Raw genomic sequence first — 11,864 nt, 5'->3', positions numbered from 1 at the left:
CCTCCTGTCTTCCCCCCCTCCTGTCTCTCGTGTCCCCCCCTCCTGTCTCTCCTGTGTCCCCCCCTCCTGTCTCTCTCCTGTGCCCCCCTCCTGTCTCTCCTGTCCCCCCTAGTGTCTCTCTTGTGTCCCCCCCCTGTCACTCTCCTGTGTCCCCCCCTCCTGTCTCTCTCCTGTGTCCCCCCCTCCTGTCTCTCCTGTGTCCCCCCTCCTGTCTCTCTCCTGTTTCCCCTCCTCCTGTCTCTCCTGTGTCCCCCTCCTGTCTCTCTCCTGTGTCCCCCCCTCCTGTCTCTCTTCTGTGTCCCCCTTCTGTCTCTCCTGTGTCCCCCCTCCTGTCTCTCCTGTGTCCCCCCTCCTGTTGCTCTCCTGTGTCTCCCCCTCCTGTCTCTCTCCTTTCTCCCCCTCCTGTCTCTCCTGTGTCCCCCCTCCTGTCTCTCTCCTGTCTCTCTCCTGTATCCCCCCTCCTATCTTTCTCCTGTGTCCCCTCCTCCTGTCTCTCCTGTGTCCCCGCTCCTGTCCCCCCTCCTGTCTCTCCTGTGTCCCCCCTCCTGTCTCTCTCCTGTGTCCCAACCCCTGTCTCTCCTGTGTCCCCCCTCCTGTCTCTCCTGTGTCCCTCCCTCCTGTCGCTCTCCTGTGTCCCCCCTCCTGTCTCTCTCCTGTGTCCCCCCCTCCTGTCTCTCCTGTGTCCCCCCCTCCTGTCTCTCTCCTGTGTCCCCCCTTCTGTCTCTCCTGTGTCCCCCCTCCTGTCTCTCCTGTGTCCCCCCTCCTGTTGCTCTCCTGTGTCCCCCCCTCCTGTCTCTCTCCTGTCTCCCCCTCCTGTCTCTCCTGTGTCCCCCTCCTGTCTCTCTCCTGTATCCCCCCTCCTATCTTTCTCCTGTGTCCCCCCTCCTGTCTCTCCTGTGTCCCCGCTCCTGTCTCTCCTGTCCCCCCTCCTGTCTCTCCTGTGTCCCCCCTCCTGTCTCTCTCCTGTGTCCCAACCCCTGTCTCTCCTGTGTCCCCCCTCCTGTCTCTCCTGTGTCCTCCCCTCCTGTCGCTCTCCTGTGTCCCCCCTCCTGTCTCTCTCCTGTCCACCCCTCCTGTCTCTCCTGTGTCCCCTCTCCTGTCGCTCTCCTGTAACCCCCCTATCTTTCTACTGTGTCCCCCCCTCCTGTCTCTCCTGTGCCCCCCCTCCTGTCTCTCCTGTGTCCCCCCTCCTGTCTCTCCTGTGTCCCCCCTCCTGTCTCTCCTGTGCCCCCCCTCCTGTCTCTCTTGTGTCCCCCCTCCTGTCTCTCTCCTGTGCCCCCCGTCCTGTCTCTCTCCTGTGTTCCCCCCCTCCTGTCTCTCCTGTGTCCCCCCCCCCTGTCTCTCCTGTGTCCCCCCCTCCTGTCTCTCTCCTGTGTACCCCCTCCTGTCTCTTTTCTGTGTCCTTCCTCCTGTCTCTGTCCTGTGTCCCCCCTCCTGTCTCTCCTGTCCCCCCTCCTGTCTCTCTCCTGTGTCCCCCTCCTGTCTCTCTCCTGTGTCCCCCCTCCTGTCTCTCTCCTGTGTCCCCCCCTCCTGTCTCTCTCCTGTGTCCCCCTCCTGTCTCTCTCCTGTGTCCCCCCTCCTGTCTCTCTCCTGTGTCCCCCTCCTGTCTCTCTTCTGTGTCCCCTCCTCCTGTCTCTCCTGTCCCCCCTCCTGTCTCTCTCCTGTGTCCCCCTCCTGTGTCCCCCCCCTGTCTCTCCTGTTTCCCCCCCCTCCTGTCTCTCTCCTGTGTACCCCCTCCTATCTCTTTTCTGTGTCCTTCCTCCTGTCTCTGTCCTGTGTCCCCCCTCCTGTCTCTCTCCTGTGTCCCCCTCCTGTCTCTCTCCTGTGTCCCCCCTCCTGTCTCTCTCCTGTGTCCCCCCCTCCTGTCTCTCTCCTGTGTCCCCCCTCCTGTCTCTCTCCTGTGTCCCCCCCTCCTGTCTCTCTCCTGTGTCCCCCTCCTGTCTCTCTCCTGTGTCCCCCCTCCTGTCTCTCTCCTGTGTCCCCCCCTCCTGTCTTTCTCCTGTCCCCTCCTCCTGTCTCTCCTGTCCCCCCCTCCTGTCTCTCTCCTGTGTCCCCCTCCTGTGTCCCCCCTCATGTCTCTCTCCTGTGCCCACCCTCCTGTCTCTCCTGTGTCCCCCCCTCCTGTCTCTCTCCTGGTTCCCCCCTCCTGTCTCTCTCCTGTGCCCCCCCTCCTGTCTTCCCCCCCTCCTGTCTCTCGTGTCCCCCCCTCCTGTCTCTCCTGTGTCCCCCCCTCCTGTCTCTCTCCTGTGCCCCCCTCCTGTCTCTCCTGTCCCCCCTAGTGTCTCTCTTGTGTCCCCCCCCTGTCTCTCTCGTGTCCCCCCCTCCTGTCTCTCTCCTGTGTCCCCCCTCCTGTCTCTCCTGTGTCCCCCCTCCTGTCTCTCTCCTGTGTCCCCTCCTCCTGTCTCTCCTGTGTCCCCCCTCCTGTCTCTCTCCTGTGTCCCCCCTCCTGTCTCTCTCCTGTGTCCCCCCTTCTGTCTCTCCTGTGTCCCCCCTCCTGTCTCTCCTGTGTCCCCCCTCCTGTTGCTCTCCTGTGTCTCCCCCTCCTGTCTCTCTCCTTTCTCCCCCTCCTGTCTCTCCTGTGTCCCCCCTCCTGTCTCTCTCCTGTATCCCCCTCCTATCTTTCTCCTGTGTCCCCTCCTCCTGTCTCTCCTGTCCCCCCTCCTGTCTCTCCTGTGTCCCCCCTCCTGTCTCTCTCCTGTGTCCCAACCCCTGTCTCTCCTGTGTCCCCCCTCCTGTCTCTCCTGTGTCCCTTCCTCCTGTCGCTCTCCTGTGTCCCCCCTCCTGTCTCTCTCCTGTGTCCCCCCCTCCTGTCTCTCCTGTGTCCCCCCTCCTGTCTCTCTCCTGTGTCCCCCCTTCTGTCACTCCTGTGTCCCCCCTCCTGTCTCTCCTGTGTCCCCCCTCCTGTTGCTCTCCTGTGTCCCCCCCTCCTGTCTCTCTCCTGTCTCCCCCTCCTGTCTCTCCTGTGTCCCCCTCCTGTCTCTCTCCTGTATCCCCCCTCCTATCTTTCTCCTGTGTCCCCCCCTCCTGTCTCTCCTGTGTCCCCGCTCCTGTCTCTCCTGTCCCCCCTCCTGTCTCTCCTGTGTCCCCCCTCCTGTCTCTCTCCTGTGTCCCAACCCCTGTCTCTCCTGTGTCCCCCCTCCTGTCTCTCCTGTGTCCTCCCCTCCTTTCGCTCTCCTGTGTCCCCCCTCCTGTCTCTCTCCTGTCCACCCCTCCTGTCTCTCCTGTGTCCCCTCTCCTGTCGCTCTCCTGTAACCCCCCTCCTATCTTTCTACTGTGTCCCCCCCTCCTGTCTCTCCTGTCCCCCCTCCTGTCTCTCCTGTGCCCCCCCTCCTGTCTCTCCTGTGTCCCCCACTCCTGTCTCTCCTGTGTCCCCCCTCCTGTCTCTCCTGTGCCCCCCCTCCTGTCTCTCTTGTGTCCCCCCTCCTGTCTCTCTCCTGTGCCCCCCGTCCTGTCTCTCTCCTGTGTTCCCCCCCTCCTGTCTCTCCTGTGTCCCCCCCCCTGTCTCTCCTGTGTCCCCCCCCTCCTGTCTCTCTCCTGTGTACCCCCTCCTGTCTCTTTTCTGTGTCCTTCCTCCTGTCTCTGTCCTGTGTCCCCCCTCCTGTCTCTCCTGTCCCCCCTCCTGTCTCTCTCTTGTGTCCCCCTCCTGTCTCTCTCCTGTGTCCCCCTCCTGTCTCTCTCCTGTGTCCCCCCTCCTGTCTCTCTCCTGTGTCCCCCTCCTGTCTCTCTCCTGTGTCCCCCCTCCTGTCTCTCTCCTGTCTCCCCCTCCTGTCTCTCTTCTGTGTCCCCCCTCCTGTCTCTCTCCTGTGTCCCTCCCCCTCCTGTCTTTCTCCTGTGTCACACCTCCTTTCTCTGTCCTGTGTCCCCCCTCCTGTCTTTCTCCTGTCCCCCCCTCCTGTCTCTCCTGTGTCCCCCCCTCCTGTCGCTCTCCTGTGTCCCCCCTCCTGTCTCTCTCCTGTGCCCCCCTCCTGTCTCTCCTGTGTCCCCCCTCCTGTCTCTCTCCTGTCCCCCCCTCCTGTCTCTCTCCTGTCCCCCCTCCTGTCTCTCTCCTGTGTCCCCCATCCTGTCTCTTTCCTGTGTCCCCCCCTCCTGTCTTTCTCCTGTCCCCTCCTCCTGTCTCTCCTGTCCCCCCTCCTGTGTCCCCCTCCTGTGTCCCCCCTCCTGTCTCTCTCCTGTGCCCACCCTCCTGTCTCTCTCCTGTCCCCCCCTCCTGTCTCTCTCCTGTGTCCCCCCTCCTGTCTCTCTCCTGTGCCCCCCTCCTGTCTCTCGTGTCCCCCCCTGTCTCTCTCCTGTGTCCCCCCTCCTGTCTCTCTCCTGTGTCCCCCCTCCTGTCTCTCCTGCGTCCCCCCTCATGTCTCTCTCCTGTGTCCCCTCCTCCTGTCTCTCCTGTGTCCCCCCTCCTGTCTCTCTCCTGTGTCCCCCCTTCTGTCTCTCCTGTGTCCCCCCTCCTGTCTCTCCTGTGTCCCCCCTCCTGTTGCTCTCCTGTGTCTCCCCCTCCTGTCTCTCTCCTGTCTCCCCCTCCTGTCTCTCTTGTGTCCCCCCTCCTGTCTCTCTCCTGTATCCCCCCTCCTATCTTTCTCCTGTGTCCCCTCCTCCTGTCTCTCCTGTGTCCCCGCTCCTGTCTCTCCTGTCCCCCCTCCTGTCTCTCCTGTGTCCCCCCTCCTGTCTCTCTCCTGTGTCCCAACCCCTGTCTCTCCTGTGTCCCCCCTCCTGTCTCTCCTGTGTCCTCCCCTCCTGTCTCTCTCCTGTGTCCCCCCTCCTGTCTCTCTCCTGTCCACCCCTCCTGTCTCTCCTGTGTCCCCTTTCCTGTCTCTCTCCTGTCCCCCCCTCCTGTCGCTCTCCTGTATTCCCCCTCCTATCTTTCTACTGTGTCCCCCCTCCTGTCTCTCCTGTGCCCCCCCTCCTGTCTGTCCTGTGTCCCCCCCTCCTGTCTCTCCTGTCCCCCCTGTGCCCCCCCTCCTGTCTCTCCTGTGTCCCCCCCTCCTGTCTCTCTCCTGTGCCCCCCCTCCTGCCTCTCTCCTGTGTTCCCCGCCTCCTGTCTCTCCTGTGTCCCCCCTCCTGTCTCTCCTGTGTCCCCCCCCTCCTGTCTCTCTCCTGTGTCCCCCCTCCTGTCTCTTTCCTGTGTCCTTCCTCCTGTCTCTGTCCTGTGTCCCCCCTCCTGTCTCTCCTGTCCCCCCTCCTGTCTCTCTCCTGTGTCACCCTCCTGTCTCTCTCCTGTGTCCCCCTCCTGTCTCTCTCCTGTGTCCCCCCTCCTGTCTCTCTCCTGTGTCCCCCTCTTGTCTCTCTTCTGTGTCCCCCCTCCTGTCTCTCTCCTGTGTCCCCCCCTCCTGTCTTTCTCCTGTGTCACACCTCCTGTCTCTCTCCTGTGTCCCCCCTCCTGTCTCTCTCCTGTGTCCCCCTCCTGTCTCTCTCCTGTGTCCCCCCTCCTGTCTCTCTCCTGTCCCCTCCTCCTGTCTCTCCTGTCCCCCCTCCTGTCTCTCTCCTGTGTCCCCCTCCAGTCTCTCTCCTGTGTCCCCCCTCATGTCTCTCTCCTGTGCCCCCCCTCCTGTCTCTCTCCTGTGTTCCCACCCTCCTGTTTCTCTCCTGTGCCCCCCCTCCTGTCTCTCTCCTGTGTTCCCCCCCTCCTGTCTCTCTCCTGTCCCCCCCTCCTGTCTCTCCTGTCCCCCCTCCTGTCTCTCTTGTGTCCCCCCTCCTGTCTCTCTCCTGTCCCCCCCTCCTGTCTCTCTCCTGTGTCCCCCCTCCTGTCTCTCCTGTGTCCCCCCTCTTGTCTCTCTCCTGTGTCCCCCCTCCTGTCTCTGTCCTGTGTCCCCCCTCCTGTGTCCCCCCTCCTGTCTCTCTCCTGTGTCCCCCACTCCTGTCTCTCTCCTGTGCCCCCCCTCCTGTCTCTCTCCTGTGTTCCCCCCCTCCTGTCTCTCTCCTGTGCCCCCCCTCCTGTCTCTCTCCTGTGTTCCCCCCTCCTGTCTCTCCTGCCCCCCCCTCCTGTCTCTCTCCTGTCCCCCCCTCCTGTCTCTCTCCTGTATCCCCCCTCCTGTCTCTCCTGTGTCCCCCCTCCTGTCTCTCTCCTGTGTCCCCCCTCCTGTCTCTCCTGTGTCCCCCCTCTTGTCTCTCTCCTGTGTCCCCCCTCCTGTCTCTGTCCTGTGTCCCCCCTCCTGTCTCTCCTGTGTCCCCCCTCCTGTCTCTCTCCTGTGTCCCCCACTCCTGTCTCTCTCCTGTGCCCCCCCCTCCTGTCTCTCTCCTGTGTTCCCCCCCTCCTGTCTCTCTCCTGTGCCCCCCCTCCTGTCTCTCTCCTGTGTGCCCCCTCTTGTCTCTCTCCTGTGTCCCCCCTCCTGTCTCTGTCCTGTGTCCCCCCTCCTGTCTCTCCTGTGTCCCCCCTCCTGTCTCTCTCCTGTGTCCCCCATTCCTGTCTCTCTCCTGTCCCCCCCTCCTGTGTCCCTCCCTCCTGTCGCTCTCCTGTGTCCCCCCCTCCTGTCTCTCCTGTGTCCCCCCTCCTGTCTCTCTCCTGTGTCCCCCCTTCTGTCTCTGTCCTGTGTCCCCCCTCCTGTCTCTTCTGTGTCCCCCCTCCTGTCTCTCTCCTGTGTCCCCCACTCCTGTCTCTCTCCTGTGCCCCCCCTCCTGTCTCTCTCCTGTGTTCCCCCCCTCCTGTCTCTCTCCTGTGCCCCCCCTCCTGTCTCTCTCCTGTGTTCCCCCCTCCTGTCTCTCCTGTCCCCCCCCTCCTGTCTCTTTTGTGTCCCCCCTCCTGTCTCTCTCCTGTCCCCCCTCCTGTCCCCCCCTCCTGTCTCTCTCCTGTATCCCCCCTCCTGTCTCTCCTGTGTCCCCCCTCCTGTCTCTCCTGTGTCCCCCCTCTTGTCTCTCTCCTGTGTCCCCCCTCCTGTCTCTCCTGTGTCCCCCCTCCTGTCTCTCTCCTGTGTCCCCCACTCCTGTCTCTCTCCTGTCCCCCCCCTCCTGTGTCCCTCCCTCCTGTCGCTCTTCTGTGTCCCCCCTCCTGTCTCTCCTGTGTCCCCCCTCCTGTCTCTCTCCTGTGTCCCCCCTCCTGTCTCTGTCCTGTGTCCCCCCTCCTGTCTCTCCTGTGTCCCCCCTCCTGTCCCTCTCCTGTGTCCCCCACTCCTGTCTCTCTCCTGTGTCCCCCCCTCCTGTCTCTCCTGTGTCCCCCCTCCTGTCTCTCCCCTCCTGTCTCTCTCCTGTGTCCCCCCCTCCTGTCTCTCCTGTGTCCCGCCTCCTGTCTCTCCCCTCCTGTCTCTCTCCTGTGTCCCCCCCTCCTGTCTCTCCTGTGTCCCCCCTCCTGTCTCTCCTGTGTCCCCCCTTCTGTCTCTCCTGTGTCCCCCCTCTTGTCTCTCTCCTGTGTCCCCCCCTCCTGTCTCTCCTTTGTCCCCCCTCCTGTCTCTCCTGTGTCCCCCCTCTTGTCTCTCTCCTGTTTCCCCTACTCCTGTCTCTCCTGTGTCCCCCCCCTCCTGTCTCTCTCCTGTGTCCCCCCTCCTGTCTCTGTCCTGTGTCCCCCCTCCTGTCTCTCTCCTGTGTCCCCCACTCCTGTCTCTCTCCTGTGTCCCCCCCCTCCTGTCTCTCCTGTGTCCCCCCTCCTGTCTCTCACCTCCTGTCTCTCTCCTGTGTCCCCCCCCCTCTTATCTCTCCTGTGTCCCCCCTCCTGTCTCTCCTGTGTCCCCCCCTCCTGTCTCTCCTGTGTCCCCCCTCCTGTCTCTCCCCTCCTGTCTCTCTCCTGTGTCCCCCCTCCTGTCTCTCCTGTGTCCCCCCCTCCTGTCTCTCCTGTGTCCCCCCCTCCTTTCTCTCTCCTGTGTCCCCCCCTCCTGTCTCTGTCCTGTGTCCCCCATCCTGTCTCTCTCCTGTGTCCCCCCCTCCTGTCTCTCCTGTGTCCCCCCTCCTGTCTCTCTCCTGTGTCCCCCCCCTCCTGTCTCTCCTGTGTCCCCCCTCCTGTGTCCCCCCCCTCCTGTCTCTCCCCTCGTCTCTCTCATGTGTCCCCCCCTCCTGTCTGTCCTGTGTCCCCCCTTCTGTCTCTCCTGTGTCCCCCCCTCCTGTCTCTCTCATGTGTCCCCCCCTCCTGTCTCTCCTGTGTCCCCCCTCCTGTCTCTCCCCTCCTGTCTCTCTCCTGTGTCCCCCCTCCTGTCTCTGTCCTGTGTCCCCCCCTCCTGTCTCTCTCATGTGTCCCCCCCTCCTGTCTCTCTCCTGTCCCCCCCTCCTGTCTCTCTCATGTGTCCCCCCTCCTGTCTCTCCTGTGTCCCCCCTCCTGTCTCTCCCCTCCTGTCTCTCTCCTGTGTCCCCCCTCCTGTCTCTGTCCTGTGTCCCCCCCTCCTGTCTCTCCTGTGTCCCCCCCTCCTGTCTCTCTCCTGTCCCCCCCTCCTGTCTCTCCTGTGTCCCCCCTTCTGTCTCTCCTGTGTCCCCCCTCCTGTCTCTCCTGTGTCCCCCCTCTTGTCTCTCTCCTGTGTCCCCCCCTCCTGTCTCTCCTGTGTCCCCCCTCCTGTCTCTCTCATGTGTCCCCCCCTCCTGTCTCTGTCCTGTGTCCCCCCTCCTGTCTCTCCTGTGTCCCCCCTCCTGTCTCTGTCCTGTGTCCCCCCCTCCTGTCTCTCTCATGTGTCCCCCCCTCCTGTCTCTCTCCTGTCCCCCCCTCCTGTCTCTCTCATGTGTCCCCCCTCCTGTCTCTCCTGTGTCCCCCCTCCTGTCTCTGTCCTGTGTCCCCCCCTCCTGTCTCTCTCATGTGTCCCCCCCTCCTGTCCCTCTCATGTGTCCCCCCTCCTGTCTCTGTCCTGTGTTCCCCCCTCCTGTCTCTCTCATGTGTCCCCCCCTCCTGTCTCTCTCCTGTCCCCCCTCCTGTCTCTGTCCTGTGTCCCCCCCCCCTCCTGTCTCTCTCCTGTCCCCCCCTCCTGTCTCTCTCCTGTGTCCCCCCCTCCCCTCCAGTCTCCGCTCCGGTCTCGCACATGCGCAGTTATCAGGTATCGCAGCCGCACAGTGCAGGGGCCTCAGCCCGGGATACAGAGACACAGGGGCGGGGAGGAGACACCGCGACCCCGGAGCCCGCACACCGGGTGTACGGAGCACAGAGCACGGTGAGTACACGGCGGTGTCACTGGTGGTGCAGCCTGATACACAGTATGATACACAACCTGACACAATATCACACAGTATGACACAGTATATACAGCGTGATACAGCAACACTGCCTGGGACATAACATGACACAATGTGACAACACATCACTACCTGTCACTACAACCTGACCCTACAAGTCACAGTATTACTGTCTGATAACATGATACAGTGACTGTGTAGTATAACATGTTATCTCCTCCTGACATGTAGTATAACATGTTATCTCCTCCTGACATGTAGTATAACATGTTATCTCCTCCTGACATGTAGTATAACATGTTATCTCCTCCTGACATGTAGTATAACATGTTATCTCCTCCTGACATGTAGTATAACATGTTATCACTGACTGACATGTAGTATAACATGTTATCTCCTCCTGACATGTAGTATAACATGTTATCTCCTCCTGACATGTAGTATAACATGTTATCACCTCCTGACATGTAGTATAACATTTTATCTCCTACTGACATGTAGTATAACATGTTATCTCCTCCTGACATGTAGTATAACATGTTATCTCCTACTGACATGTAGTATAACATGTTATCTCCTCCTGACATGTAGTATAACATGTTATCACTGACTGACATGTAGTATAACATGTTATCTCCTACTGACATGTAGTATAACATGTTATCACCTCCTGACATGTAGTATAACATGTTATCTCCTACTGACATGTAGTATAACATGTTATCACTGACTGACATGTAGTATAACATGTTATATCCTACTGACATGTAGTATAACATGTTATCACTGCCTGATATGTAGTATAACATGTTATCACTGCCTGACATGTAGTATAACATGTTATCTCCTCTTGACATGTAGTATAACATGTTATCACTGCCTGACATGTAGTATAACATGTTATCACCTCCTGACATGTAGTATAACATGGTTTTTCCTCCTGACATGCAGCATAACATGTTATCACCTCCTGACATGTAGTATAACATGTTATGACCGCCTGACATGTAGTATAACATGTTATCTCCTCCTGACATGTAGTATAACATGTTATCTCCTCCTGACATGTAGTATAACATGTTATCACTGACTGACATGTAGTATAACATGTTATCACTGACTGACATGTAGTATAACATGTTATTTCCTCCTGACATGTAGTATAACATGTTATTTCCTCCTGACATGTAGTATAACATGTTATCTCCTCCTGGCATGTAGTATAACATGTTATCACCTCCTGACATGTAGTATAACATGTTATCACCTCCTGACATGTAGTATAACATGTTATCACCTCCTGACATGTAGTATAACATGTTATCACCTCCTGACATGTAGTATAACATGTTATCACTGCCTGACATGTAGTATAACATGTTATCTCTTCCTGACATGTAGTATAACATGTTATCTCCTCCTGGCATGTAGTATAACATGTTATCACTGCCTGACATGTAGTATAACATGTTATCACCTCCTGACATGTAGTATAACATGTTATCTCCTCCTTACATGTAGTATAACATGTTATCTCCTCCTGACATGTAGTATAACATGTTATCACCTCCTGACATGTAGTATAACATGTTATCACCTCCTGACATGGTAGTATAACATGTTATCTCCTGACATGTAGTATAACATGTTATCACTGACTGACATGTAGTATAACATGTTATCACCTCCTGACATGTAGTATAACAGGTTATCACTGCCTGATAGCACATCACCTCCTGACAACACACAACCTGACGTAACATGGCACATTATCACCTCCTGTCAACACACAACCTTACAACATTATCACTGCCTGAGACAACACAACGTAACACAGTATCACTGCCTGACACAACACAACGTGACACTTTATCGCTGCCTGACACAACACAACGGAACACAGTATCACTGCCTGACACAACCTGACAGCATCACCGCCTGACAACGCACAACATGACTCTGCATCACAGCATGACACAACACAAGCTGACACAGTCTCATTATCTAACAATGCACAACATGACAAAACCACTGCCTTAAAACACAACCTGAGAGGCAACATCTCTGCTGGACAGCACAGACCCTGATACATGAGAGGACACAGCATACAACCTGACCCACAGTAACTGCCAGACAACACACATCCTGCGACAGCCTGACTGCCGGTGGTCTGTATCGGGTGTTTCCTCTCTGCACTGACAGATACCGGCTGCTGTCCGTGGTTCCTGGGACATCTCACTGGGAATGTTTGTATGAGTCTGTGTGAGGCTGTACACTAATGCTGTGCGCTCAGTTGTGTCTGCTACAAATATATGTATAACATACAAGAAAATTCTGATAGTTTCTTAGGAGGGAATGTAAGTGATTGTCAGTGTATAACTTTATGCCTGTACAAGTCTATATAGCGCTGTACACAGGAATGAACAAGCCATAAATACAGGTGTACATAGAGTGTCTGAGCTGTTGTCACACAGTCGGTTGTTGATCAGACTTGCTGTAACGTTTGGGGCAGCAGCGTAGTCCTTCCAGCGACATCGGCACTGATCCCCTGCCCAATGCAGCCCAAATCCTCTGTATTGTGACCCCAGCACCCTACATTGTGCCGGGATTACAGGATAATGATGACAGGGTGAATACTCAGAGCTGAGACAACACATTGCATCATGGCAGGGGCGGACAGTGCTGTGGGAGTCACAATGTAGGGACTAGTGTGGGCAGGTTACTTCCATAGGATATGAGACGGCCATGGGGTGTCTGTTTTTACGGGTACACACATTGCCCAGGGATCTAGA

The 11,864-nt window shown here is 58.4% G+C and overlaps 1 protein-coding gene across 2 annotated transcripts in view; it reads left to right on the top strand.

Moving 5' to 3' along the window:
* Positions 1 to 8,960: 8,960 nt before the first annotated feature.
* MAPRE3 (microtubule associated protein RP/EB family member 3) overlaps positions 8,961 to 11,864 on the top strand; it is an 88,818-nt gene continuing 85,914 nt past the window's right edge. Inside the window, exon 1 of one of the 2 annotated variants that reach the window (XM_075201060.1) lies at positions 8,961 to 9,050. The gene's annotated coding sequence lies outside the window, so the exon portion shown is untranslated. The remainder of the gene's footprint in view (positions 9,051 to 11,864) is intronic. The other variant, XM_075201063.1, reaches the window with a different exon arrangement.

Source organism: Mixophyes fleayi, chromosome 3, assembly GCF_038048845.1.
Source record: "Mixophyes fleayi isolate aMixFle1 chromosome 3, aMixFle1.hap1, whole genome shotgun sequence".
Taxonomy (NCBI): Eukaryota; Metazoa; Chordata; class Amphibia; order Anura; family Limnodynastidae; genus Mixophyes; species Mixophyes fleayi.
The sequence above is the reverse complement of the archived record's forward strand: the minus strand, read 5'-3'. Positions and strand labels throughout refer to the sequence as shown.